Raw genomic sequence first — 11019 nt, 5'->3', positions numbered from 1 at the left:
ATGTCATCCATCATACTATAATATGCACCTTTTCTTAAGTGTTAATATTTTATTTATCCCTTGGCAGTACTGGGGTTTTGATTCAGAGGCTGCTTGGCAAGCAAGTGCTCTACTCCTGCCCTAGTCCTTGCTCTTCATTTTACTTTAGATGAGCTCTTATTGTGTTATTTCGCTTGGGTCTTTATCAGACTGTGATTGTAATGTATTTTTCTGCTGGGAAGCTGACATCTAACTCAGATAGTTCAAACCCTTTTTGTCTTTTTATACTTTTAGTAAATATATTATTTTTAATAATAAAGATGGTACACAGAGTCATTACAATTATATGTCATTTTAAAATTCAAAACCTTATTTTAAAAGAGTTAACATGCATATAATCACTAAAATTTATCCCTAGAAAAAATGACTACCAGAATAAATGTTTTTGAAGGCTGGGTCAGTGGCATTTGGTATTGTTCTCACTTCAGCTCTAGACAATGCTACATAGTTCAAGACCTGCATGGCCTAAATAAAACCAAGTAAAAAGTAAAAAAAAAATGATCCTTTAGGGCACAGCTGTGGAAGATTTGAAATACTTTTGTATATTTTACTGACCATTTGTACATTTCTGTGGTGATGAAAGTGATATAACAATTATGTTAGAATTTGACACATTCTTCTAACATAGCATAGCATTACCACATGACCCAGCAATTCCGTTGCTCATTGTATACCCAAAAGAACTGCAAACAAAAACCAATAGCTCACATGCCAACGATAACATCAGCAATGTTTACAATAGCCAGGAGTTGTAAACACCTGGAGTGTCTATCAGATGAATAGGTTTATAAAACGTGAGGTATGCATAAATGATGACTCATCCACAAAAGGCTGCAATTAATATATATCTGTCATCGATGGACACAAAAATAATCTATTATGTGAAATATATTGACTAAACCATTTCATAAGAGAAAAATGGAAGATTAAAAGTTTCTGGGGCAGGTCATTGGGGGTGATTAATACTCAATGATTGTGTGGATTCCATCATTATTGAAAAGAAAGTTCACGAACAGAGGTAATGGTTACAAAGTAGTGTGGATATAATTAATATCACTGAATTGTATTCCTTCCTAGCAATCATAAGGCCCTGTTTTCAACCCCCTGCACATCCAAAAAAAGAAATGCTAAATCTTCCTTCTGTTACCTGCCTTGAGTGGTCGGTGCTCTTCTACTGTTATGATTGTATTCCTCAGAGGATCTCTGGTGGATCTCTGATGTTTATTCATTCTTTTACATATGACCCATCATTTGAATATTGAGGTTGAGTTTTAAAGGATTTGTGAATTAAAATGAGGGCAGTGGCTGTAGTTTAACTCGAGGCTAAAGAAGGAAGATCCCTATTCAGACAAGGCTGCATAGAAAGGTCATTTCCAAATCACCATACTAGTGCTGAAACTGGAGGGACAATTGCTTGTAAGCATTTACAAGTGAGAGAAAAGTAAGAGATAAGTTTCTGATAACATTAGATTTTGGTCATGTCAGTTTAGATTTAATATTTGCATGAATTTTAAAAATTTTTCCTTTCCCCTTACTTTCAGTATATTATTTTGAAATTTTGTAGTGTGTTCTTGTTTGCTGCATTTAAAAGAAACATAGTTTTCCTTTGCATCATATTAACATTTTTTGTATTACATTGTGTTATTTATTTTTGAATGTTTTTATGGTTTTTTTTTTTTCTCAATCTAGAGACTGGCCACTGCCTCAGAGATTTTGCTCAGTTCTGCCAACTGAGTCACAGCGCAACTTCCAGCTTCTTTCTTTTTGAAAAGTCTCAGGCAAAGCCCAGCACAACTAAGGAAGTTGAAATCTGATGCTCTTGGTTTGAAGCCAGTCTGAGCAGCAAAGTCTGAGGTTCTTTTATTTTCCATTGGTTGTGGGGCCTGAACTCTAGGCCTAGGCATTGTCCCTCAGCATTCCAGCTTAAGGTTAGCGCTCTATCAATTGAGCTGCAACACCATTTCTCGCTTTTTTTGTATATGTGGTTCTGAGGAAACAAATCCATGTCTCATGCATGCAAGGCAAGCACTCAACCACTGAGCCAACTTCCCAGCCGGAGTCTGAGATTCTTATCTCCAATTAATCACCAAAATGCTGGAGTGGTAGGACTCTAGCCTTGAGTAAAACAGGGCAAGTTCAATTCCTCGTACTGGTAATTACATGCACAAGTCTCATGGACATTTGGTAGGTCTAGCTTTGAACTGCAGCCCTTAGATTTCAGCCTCCTGGGTAGCTAGGATTTACAGGCATAAGCAACCAGCCTCTGTCTTATTTTAATATTTTTAACCAGCTCTTCCCTTCAACCTCAATGCTTTTTTATTGTGGTCAGTAGACCTAATCTTTGGGCCTCATTGCTGTTTCTTACCTATTTTTACGGAGGGTAGGGTTTGAACTCTTGGCCTGAGTGCTGTCTTTGAGCTCTTCAGCTTAAGGTGAATGCTCGAGTTCTTCACCCACAGTGTCACTTAAGGTTTTCTGGTGGTTAATTGGACATAAGAGTCTCATGAACTTTCCTTCCCAGGAAGGCTTTGAACCGTGATCTTCATACCTCAGCCTTCTGAGTAGCTAGGATTACAAGACAGAACCACAAGTGTCCTTGTGTTTCTTAGCTTTTTGGCTCAAGGATGATATTTTACAACTTCCACAGCTCAGCTTTTAGCTTTTTTTCTGGCTTATGGACATAAGATTCTAATGTACTTTTCTGTGTAGTCTGGCTACAAACTGATCCTCAGATTTCAGATTCCTGAGGTACTCCAATTATACACATGAACCATAAAACCATTGCTCATTTTAAAATGTTAATATGTTCTTTTTTCCACTTAAAATTTTTTTTGCATTTTTAAAAAATTTTTATTGTATATGTGCTAGTCATGGGGCTACAAATCAGAGATTGGATACAATGCCAGAGCTTTACCTTCAAGACTAGTGGCTTACCAAATGAGCCAAAGGAAAGCTTGTAGATATACTTGTTTTGTCTTGGTGCTTGAACTAAGGCCCTAGGTGCTGTCCTAAAAAGTGATTACCCAGTTTGCCGTTTTAGTCACAGCTCAACTCCATTTTTTTTTAATTCTTGGTAGTTAATAGGAGATGAGCCTTATGCGAAGCCCCGAATGAATCAGTTGCCTGAAATCTGAGGATCATGCTTCAAAGCCACCCAGGGCAGGAAAGTCCATGAGACTTTTAGCTCCATTTAATCAATGAAAAGTTGGGAGTGGTGGAGCTCTATCTTTGAACAAAACACTCTCAAGCCATAGGATAGCACACAGATGCACACAGAGAGAAAGCCTTATGGACTTTCTTGTATGGGCTAACTTTGACGCATGCTCCTCAGATTTCATCCTCTATTCATCCTCTCTCCGTTTAAAATTTTATTGATCCTGTGGCTTCACCTCTGACTCTGGGACCTATATCTTAGCTTTCACAATCAATGCTGGTGTTTTTAACACCTCTGCCACAGCTCAAGGTGTGTAACTGGAGATAAGAGTCTCAAGCAGGTTCCTCCCCTGGCTGACTTGACACTGCAATCCTCAGATGTCAGCCTCTTGTGTAGTAAGGATTACACACATGACCAGCAACATTTGCGTCATTTTAAAACTTTAATATGTGCTTGCTTCCACCTCCTTTTATTTTTATTATTTTTTTCATTTTTGCTTGGCCTGGGAGTAGAAATTGAATTTCAGATGCTCTCTCAGTGCATACATGGGACTAACCATAACGTTTGACGTTTGTGGGAAAGTTAATTGGAGAGAAGAGCTATGCCAGATTCAGGAGGCTGAAAATTGAAGAAAGTCCTTAATGCTCTCTTCTCTAATTAACCCCTAAAGGCTAACTTGGACTTCCTATCACTGTACAATCACTCACGACTGACCTGGTCATCTACAGACACTTTCTTGTAAATGTCATCCTTTGAAAACATGTACAATTCTATTTGTTCCTCATCTTAAGATCTAAACCTACATAGCGCTGATCTCAATTAGTCATGGAATACCAAATACGATAGGAAGACAAACCTGAGAGAGAGACACGCAATACAAAAGCAGAGCTTGCTCAGTTACTCAGCACTCAAAGAGGGGAGGATGTGGAAGGGGGGAGAACTTCATGAGCCTTTCTACTCTTTATTTTAGCAGTGGGTTTGTGGGAAATGTGTGGTTTTATTTCAACATGAAAATATCTCAATGCATGGCGATCTTGCCTGATGGGTTTATATTTTCTGCATAAATGTTATGGAAACTCATACATAACTCTCTTTTCATCCTGCAGTAAAGGTCAAAGCAGCAGCAAACGGAGATGAAAACAGATGATCGCCAGAGTCACAACTTAAGAAGGTTTCAGAGGATGGGGATTTTCCCTTGACTCCTTTTCCACTTTCTTCTGATAGCTCGTAACTGTAGGGGTGATGTTGACAGTTGTTTGTAGGAATTTTTGTTTTTCTCCAGATTCAAGTCTTATCTCTGCTTAGTTTGCTTCTCTATGCAGTATTTGACTTGCTCAGCTCCTGCCTGATTGCATCAACGAACTCCTCTTTCAGCTTGGTTAGTTCTTTTCTCATCTCATCTAAAATATCCTGCTTCAGTCTGTCAGAGTCAAGGCTTTCTGTCTGGACCCGGTCAGCACTGGGCTGGGACAAGGGTGTGGACTTATAATGGCTCATAGGACCTGTTGTCAAAAACAATCTGATTTTTCCTTGGAGAATCTCATCTAGAGATGACGGGTGACTTTCTGCCATTCATTGTATTTGTTCTTTCCCAAGGTTTCCTGGTTGGTTCAGGTGTACTTGTTGATGAGACCTTAGAAGTTACAGGTTCTGATTCTTCATTTTTTGCTTCTATTATTGATCCCTTTTAGGCCATACTCCTCCTTCTGGCCATCAGGAGACTCATTTCCTCCATTAAGCTGCTACCTGCCAAGGGAACGGGTCCATTTCCACCACCCATGTCTGTTTTAGCTGACACGGAGTTCACATCTGTGAACACCGTGCAAAGAGGCATCTTCCACCCGTGACAATTTCCTAAGCTTGGCTCCAGCAATCACAGCTGCAAGTCCAGTTAAAGGACGATTGTCTTCTGAAAAGGATCCTTAAAAAAAAATCCGGATGCAGGAAGGGAGGGGCAGGAGGTGGTACAGGAGAGGGGCTTGATTAGGAAGAGGGCGTGGGGGAGGAGGGCCAGAGGATAGCAGTGGGGGTGAAGGAGGAGGTTCTGGGGGAGGAGAGAATACAGAGGCCTGGGCTGGACCTGGTGGGAGTGTTGGAGGAGATGGAGGTGCAGGTGGTCCCAAGATAACACCCTGCGGGGCTGGAGCCTCCGACAGCTGAGAGGCTTCCTGAAAGCCTGGCTCAGAAGCAGAGGGGTCTCCCAGCTCAGAGTTTACAGGGGTCTCCACAAAGGCAGAGGTGGCATTACTCGGCACTCTTCTCTCTTGATCCCATTCCACTTGCTCCAGCTGCTCCATCTGCTCCGGCTCCAGCTGCTCCACCTCTCTCTTTCCAACCTCTCTCCAACCTCTCTCTCTCTACCTTTCTCTCTCTGGTCTTTCCCTCTCCATTCTTTCTCTCTCCAGCCTGTCCCTCTCCAGCTCCTTCTGACGTTTCTGTTCTTGCAGTTGTCTTCTTTGGATGTCCAACTCTTCTTGGGATGGGCCATTTTGAACTTCATCAGGCAGTTGTGAATTTTATCTAGGCAATTTTGGTCCTGCCTCCTGTGAATTCAGCACTTCTAAGGCATGCATCATTGCACTTGCGAAGACATTAGCATCCTCTTTGCTGCCATAGTTAAGACTGTACACCTGCCTGGCATCTCGCCACTGGTGGAAGGTCTGTGTTGCTTGATTATACTTTAATCCTTTGGTGATGGCACAGCTGATCACCAACTGATGATCCTGGATCTTCCTGCCCAGCACTCTGAATGTGTTGTTGCCTGTATGGTGATAGATATGAACTCTGCTGAACCCAGTTGAACCACAGCTGGCACCCACTTTTATTGGCATCATCACAAACCAATGCAGTAGCTCTTCCCTGACAGATACTCTGTTCACTCATTGAGCCGGCGGGCCTGATGGATGCGGCACTGGAGTGCGCTCCTCTGGGACGGCAGGGTTGGCTCATTCAGTGCTTCTCTGCTACACTGGCGGCCAGCTACTCCATCACCTGCTGTCGGGCCGGCCAGGCCTGGGTTGCAGGGTAGGTGGGCCGCTTTGGCTGCCTGCTGCTGCCGCTGCTCCTGGACAGGCCCCTGAGGACCGAGAGGACCAAGAGGACTGCAGCCGTCCCAGCCATGGGAGGAGAGTGGGGCGTGCCACGAGGCGCTGGTGCGGGATGTGTGGAACACTCAGGCTCTGCCCTCACCCTCGCCCTCCTCTACCGCTGTCGCCCTCCCCCTTTCTTCCTCTGTATAAGTAAACTTTTATATCTTACAAAAATAACTTTTAGCTGGAGACTGGTGGCTCATGTCTGTAATCCTACTCAAGAGGCTGACATCGAGGATCACAGTTTGAAGCCAACATAGGTAGAAAAGTGGGTGAAATTCTTATCTCCACTACACTACCAAATATACTAGAAGTGTGGCTATGACTCAAGTAGTAAAGTGCTAGGCTTCATCAAATGATCTCAGAGCCCAGGCCACGAGTTCAAGCCCCTGGACTGGTACAAAAAGAAAAGTTTCATTAGTTTACATTATACTAGGATTATGGTGTGAGACACCAGTGCTGAGATTAAGAAACAACTTTTGTAGTAGCTGCCACTTTTGATCTTTTCCCTAGGAGTTTTTATGATTGTTTTTATCCATGCCTTATATTTACATTCCAATAATGGAATTATTTTTTTGGTTGGAGGCACATTTCAATAATTCAATAACATATCAAAAACACATTTTTCGTTATTTTAAATAGAGAAGGGAAACATATGATGAGTCTGAGCCCAGCAAAGAATGAATGATGGTTTGATTGCAGATATGTGGAATGTAGTCCAGGCTGTGGGAACCTACCAATTTGGGTGCTTCAGTTATCAGGTCTTCCTGAAGCTTCACAATAAATTTCTATGATGTCATAGCTACCTTTGCTATCACAACCGATAGGTGTCAGGCACTGATCTCACCCTTAGGTGGACTTAGATACACAAGGAGAAAAACGTAATATTTAGAAGAAATGATGATTTACCATAAGACCACAGCTTGATGAGCTTTCCTGATTGAACTTTGAGATTTCATGAGCAGAACAGGCTCATCTCCACACAAGACTACTAAGCACTGAGGACCAGGCACTATTGTAGGCAACTAGAGAGAAAGATGTGAATACAGATGTGAATGGCCTGCCTCCATGCACATGTCATGCTGTTGGAGAAAACCATAAAAGAAAAAGTTAATGTCAATAAATCAGAAGGATGGTCATGTGGGGAGACAGCTTCACTTTGAGGATTGGAGGAAAAGACATGATATAATAGTAGGAGGCATCATCCATGCAATCATTGCTTTTCCAGGCTGGCTCCAATCTCAATCACAGATCGCATCCTCCTGAGTTGCACACTATAGGTATCAGGCACCTGCAGTGGGCTCTTTGATATAAATATCTATAACAAATGTGTGTTAAGTTTCTTGGAAGTTTTTTGTGAGAAAGGTTAAAAATTAAACATATTATGCACCCTAAACTTTCTTTTCACTATCTTCTAATTATTTCAATATGAGCCGTCTTACTCACTTTTTGGAAAAGTCAAGACATTTTTTTTCATTGTTCAAATCCTGGGGAGGGAATAAAAATGACAGCTTCTTTGCCAAAGTACTAGAATGTACTAGTCATTTTAACTGACCAGTTTTGCCAAATAATATGTCTTGCCTTTCATGGATTTTTCATCTTCAATAATGTTAGATGAATAAAACTATAAATAGGAGAAAAGCAACCACATAGTAGCAAATTTATCACAATGACATATATAAGCTGTCCACTTTTTACCAAATGAAAACAGTTGCCACAAGCATTAAAAATTTGAATAAAAACTTGGAGATTATTCCCCTTCATACAGTTGGATTTTTCTTTTTTCTTCTTGTTTTGTTTGTTTTGTTTGGTTGTTGGCCTTGACCTTTTGGTCTGGGGGCAGTCCCTCAGTTATACAGCTCAAGGAGAGCGCTCTACCACTTGAACCACAGCACCACTTCTGGTTTTCTGGTGGTTTTTTGGAAGTAGGTCTCACAGAGTTTCTTGAAGACTGGCTTTGAACTGAAATCCTCAGATCTCAGCTTCCTCAGTAGTAGGATTGCAGATGTTAGCCACCAGCAACTGGTTAAAATAGTATTTTTTTAATTTGGCTAGCTTGAATGATTGCCAAGGAAATAAATAGAACGTAAAATTGTTAATTTGTGCTAAAATTTGCAATAGTTTTACCTTGAAGAGTAGTGAAATATTTAGAATTACATATTTTGAGAAAATGTAGCTGATTAGCTTTCATTGATTTAAAATACTAATATACATCTCTTTTTTATTTAAAATACTAAAATATATCTCTCTTTGTAGACACTGAATTCTGAGTTCAAAACTTGTACTTGTTGGCAGTCACTCTGAGAGTTAATTCTGTCAGCTCATTTTTAAATCAATCATAGATTAAATAACTTGAAGCTTAGAAGGTGTCTTTTGGTAAGAATAAGTGAAATAAGCCTAAACTCCTGCCTTTCGAGTAACAGAAGAAATCCTAACGTCTAGAATGTATAGACTCAAAATATGAAACACACAAAGAACATTAAGGGAAAAGAACAAATAATCTTATCAATAAATAGGTAAGTGAATTGACTAGATAGGTCCCAAATTAAATATAGATGTCTACAGAATACATGAAAAATATTCAATGTCTTTAGCAATCAAGGAAATGCAAATCAAATATATGTTGAAGTTCCATCTCTGCATAATGAGAATGCCTATTATCAAAGAAAACACAAATACTGGTAAAGAGGTGGGGAAAGACACTCTACACAGTGTTGGCAATTAAGTGAATCAATGTAACCACAACAGAAATCAGTGTGGAAATTCCACCCAGGAAATCCTACATATACACCTGAAGAAATTTAAGTCAGTGTTATAGTAGAGCTGTGTGCACACACATTTTTTACAGCAGGATTCAAAATAGTCATGTTTTAGAATAAGCCACCACAGGCAGGCAAGTATGTACAACTGTTATCTCCAATTAACAATAAAAACAAATCTGGGAATAGAGCTGTAGATCAAGTGGCAGAATACCAGCCTTGATGGATAAAAAGCCAAACAAGAGATGAAAACCCTAGGGTCAAGCCTCAGGACTGCCAAATGTGCATGCACGCACGCATTGCCTCCCTCCCCCGCACAATGCTGCCTATATTTTTTAGCCAAGCTTCTTATTCCCCTTTGATTCATGCACCTATGACAGAGCTAAATATAATGGAAAAGTGATATTTAAAATGGTAAACTTATACTGATTACCCAGGTATATTTCTCATTTTTTTTGTAGTCACTGGGCTTGATCTCACAACCTGAGTGCTTTCCTTGAGCTTTTTCACTGAAGGTTGGCTCTCTACAACTTGGAGCTACAGTTCAACTTCCGGTTTTGTGATGGTTCATTGTAGATAAAGAGTCTTAAGGACTCAGTCCTCCACACACTTTCTAACGGCAATTCTCAGATTTCAGCTTCCTGAATTGATAGAATTACAGGCTTGATCCACCAACACTGGGCTAGAACCTGAGTATTTTCACCATTGCTCATTGGAAGAATTCAATTCTTTTTCCTCCGGAATGCTTGCCATGCACATTTCTCTCTGGATAGCAATTGAGCAAAGAGAGAGGTTCCAGTAGCTCACACCTATACATAATACCTACAGAAAAGTCTAATATCTGAGGATAGTCGTTCAAAGCCAGCCCAGACAGCAAAATCTGGTAGACTTTTCATCTCAATTAACCACAAAAAAGCTGTATGCTGAGCTGTGCCTCAATCAGTAGAGCTCTATGTTGATCAAATACCTCAGGGATAGACCTCAGTCACTGTGTTCAAACCCCAAGATCAGTGAACACGGGTACACACATGATGTGCATACACACACACACACACACACACACACACACACACACACACACACAATTTTATAACAGAGTTCTCAAACCTAACAAGGTGCCATTCTAATCCCTTGATGTCATGCTTTGCCTGGGCTGCAATCCATGCGGGTAAACAGCATCTACAGGGATTAAGAAGCTCAGAGCCAATCTGGACCCACCCAGACCAGAAGCAGGAGTGAAGTAACACAAGCATGAGGCCCCAACTCACTCACACTGGAAGGAGGAGTGAGGTGACACAGGCATGCGGCCCCCACTCATCCAGAGGGAACATAGGAGTAAGGTGACACAGACAATGGCAACTACCCAGCCAGAACAGAAGCAGGAGTGTTGTGGTGAAAGCCCACAGCCCACACTCACCAAGACCAGAAGCAAGAGTGAGGTGGTGCAGTCAAATGGCCTTACCCACCCAGACCGGAAGTGGGAGTGAAGTGACACAGGCATGTGATCAGACTTATCCTTCCAGGAAGCAGAAGTGAGGTGACGGTAGCATGCCACACCAAAGGAGCCTCACGAACCATGGTGGCCCCCTGAGAAGGAAGGTATGGTTCTATGTCAATCCAGCCTTCTCTCCTGGCCTTTTGTGAAGGGCTGCTGGGTTCAATGGTGCACTCAGTAGGTCATAGGGCTCAAGCTATGGAGCCTGCTGTCCTCTCCCAACTGGTACTGCACCTGATGCAGCTTTGGCAGCAAACTTAATAAGTTCTAATTCACAGAATGTATACCATGAACCATTAGTGTCTTCAGGTACCATGTGACACTTGCTAGTCACTTAATATTACAGTTGCCAATGTCTTAAGTGCTTTCTGAAGAGAGGGAGAAGGGGTCATAGATCCAACTGTTCAAAAATGCCTTTGGATGACACTGTATTGGCCCAAGAATGAGTCGACACAGCTGGTATCCAGGTATTTTGGGAAATTC

General features: G+C 41.3%; 1 pseudogene; it reads right to left on the bottom strand.

Moving 5' to 3' along the window:
- Positions 1–4366: 4366 nt before the first annotated feature.
- Positions 4367–6076, bottom strand: LOC122122180 (annotated as a pseudogene).
- Between the last annotated feature and the right edge of the window lie 4943 nt (positions 6077–11019).

This window comes from Dipodomys spectabilis, unplaced genomic scaffold (assembly GCF_019054845.1).
Source record: "Dipodomys spectabilis isolate Male_0828 unplaced genomic scaffold, ASM1905484v1 ptg000206l, whole genome shotgun sequence".
Taxonomy (NCBI): Eukaryota; Metazoa; Chordata; class Mammalia; order Rodentia; family Heteromyidae; genus Dipodomys; species Dipodomys spectabilis.
Note: the sequence above shows the minus strand (reverse complement) of the source record. Positions and strands in the feature narration are given on the sequence as shown.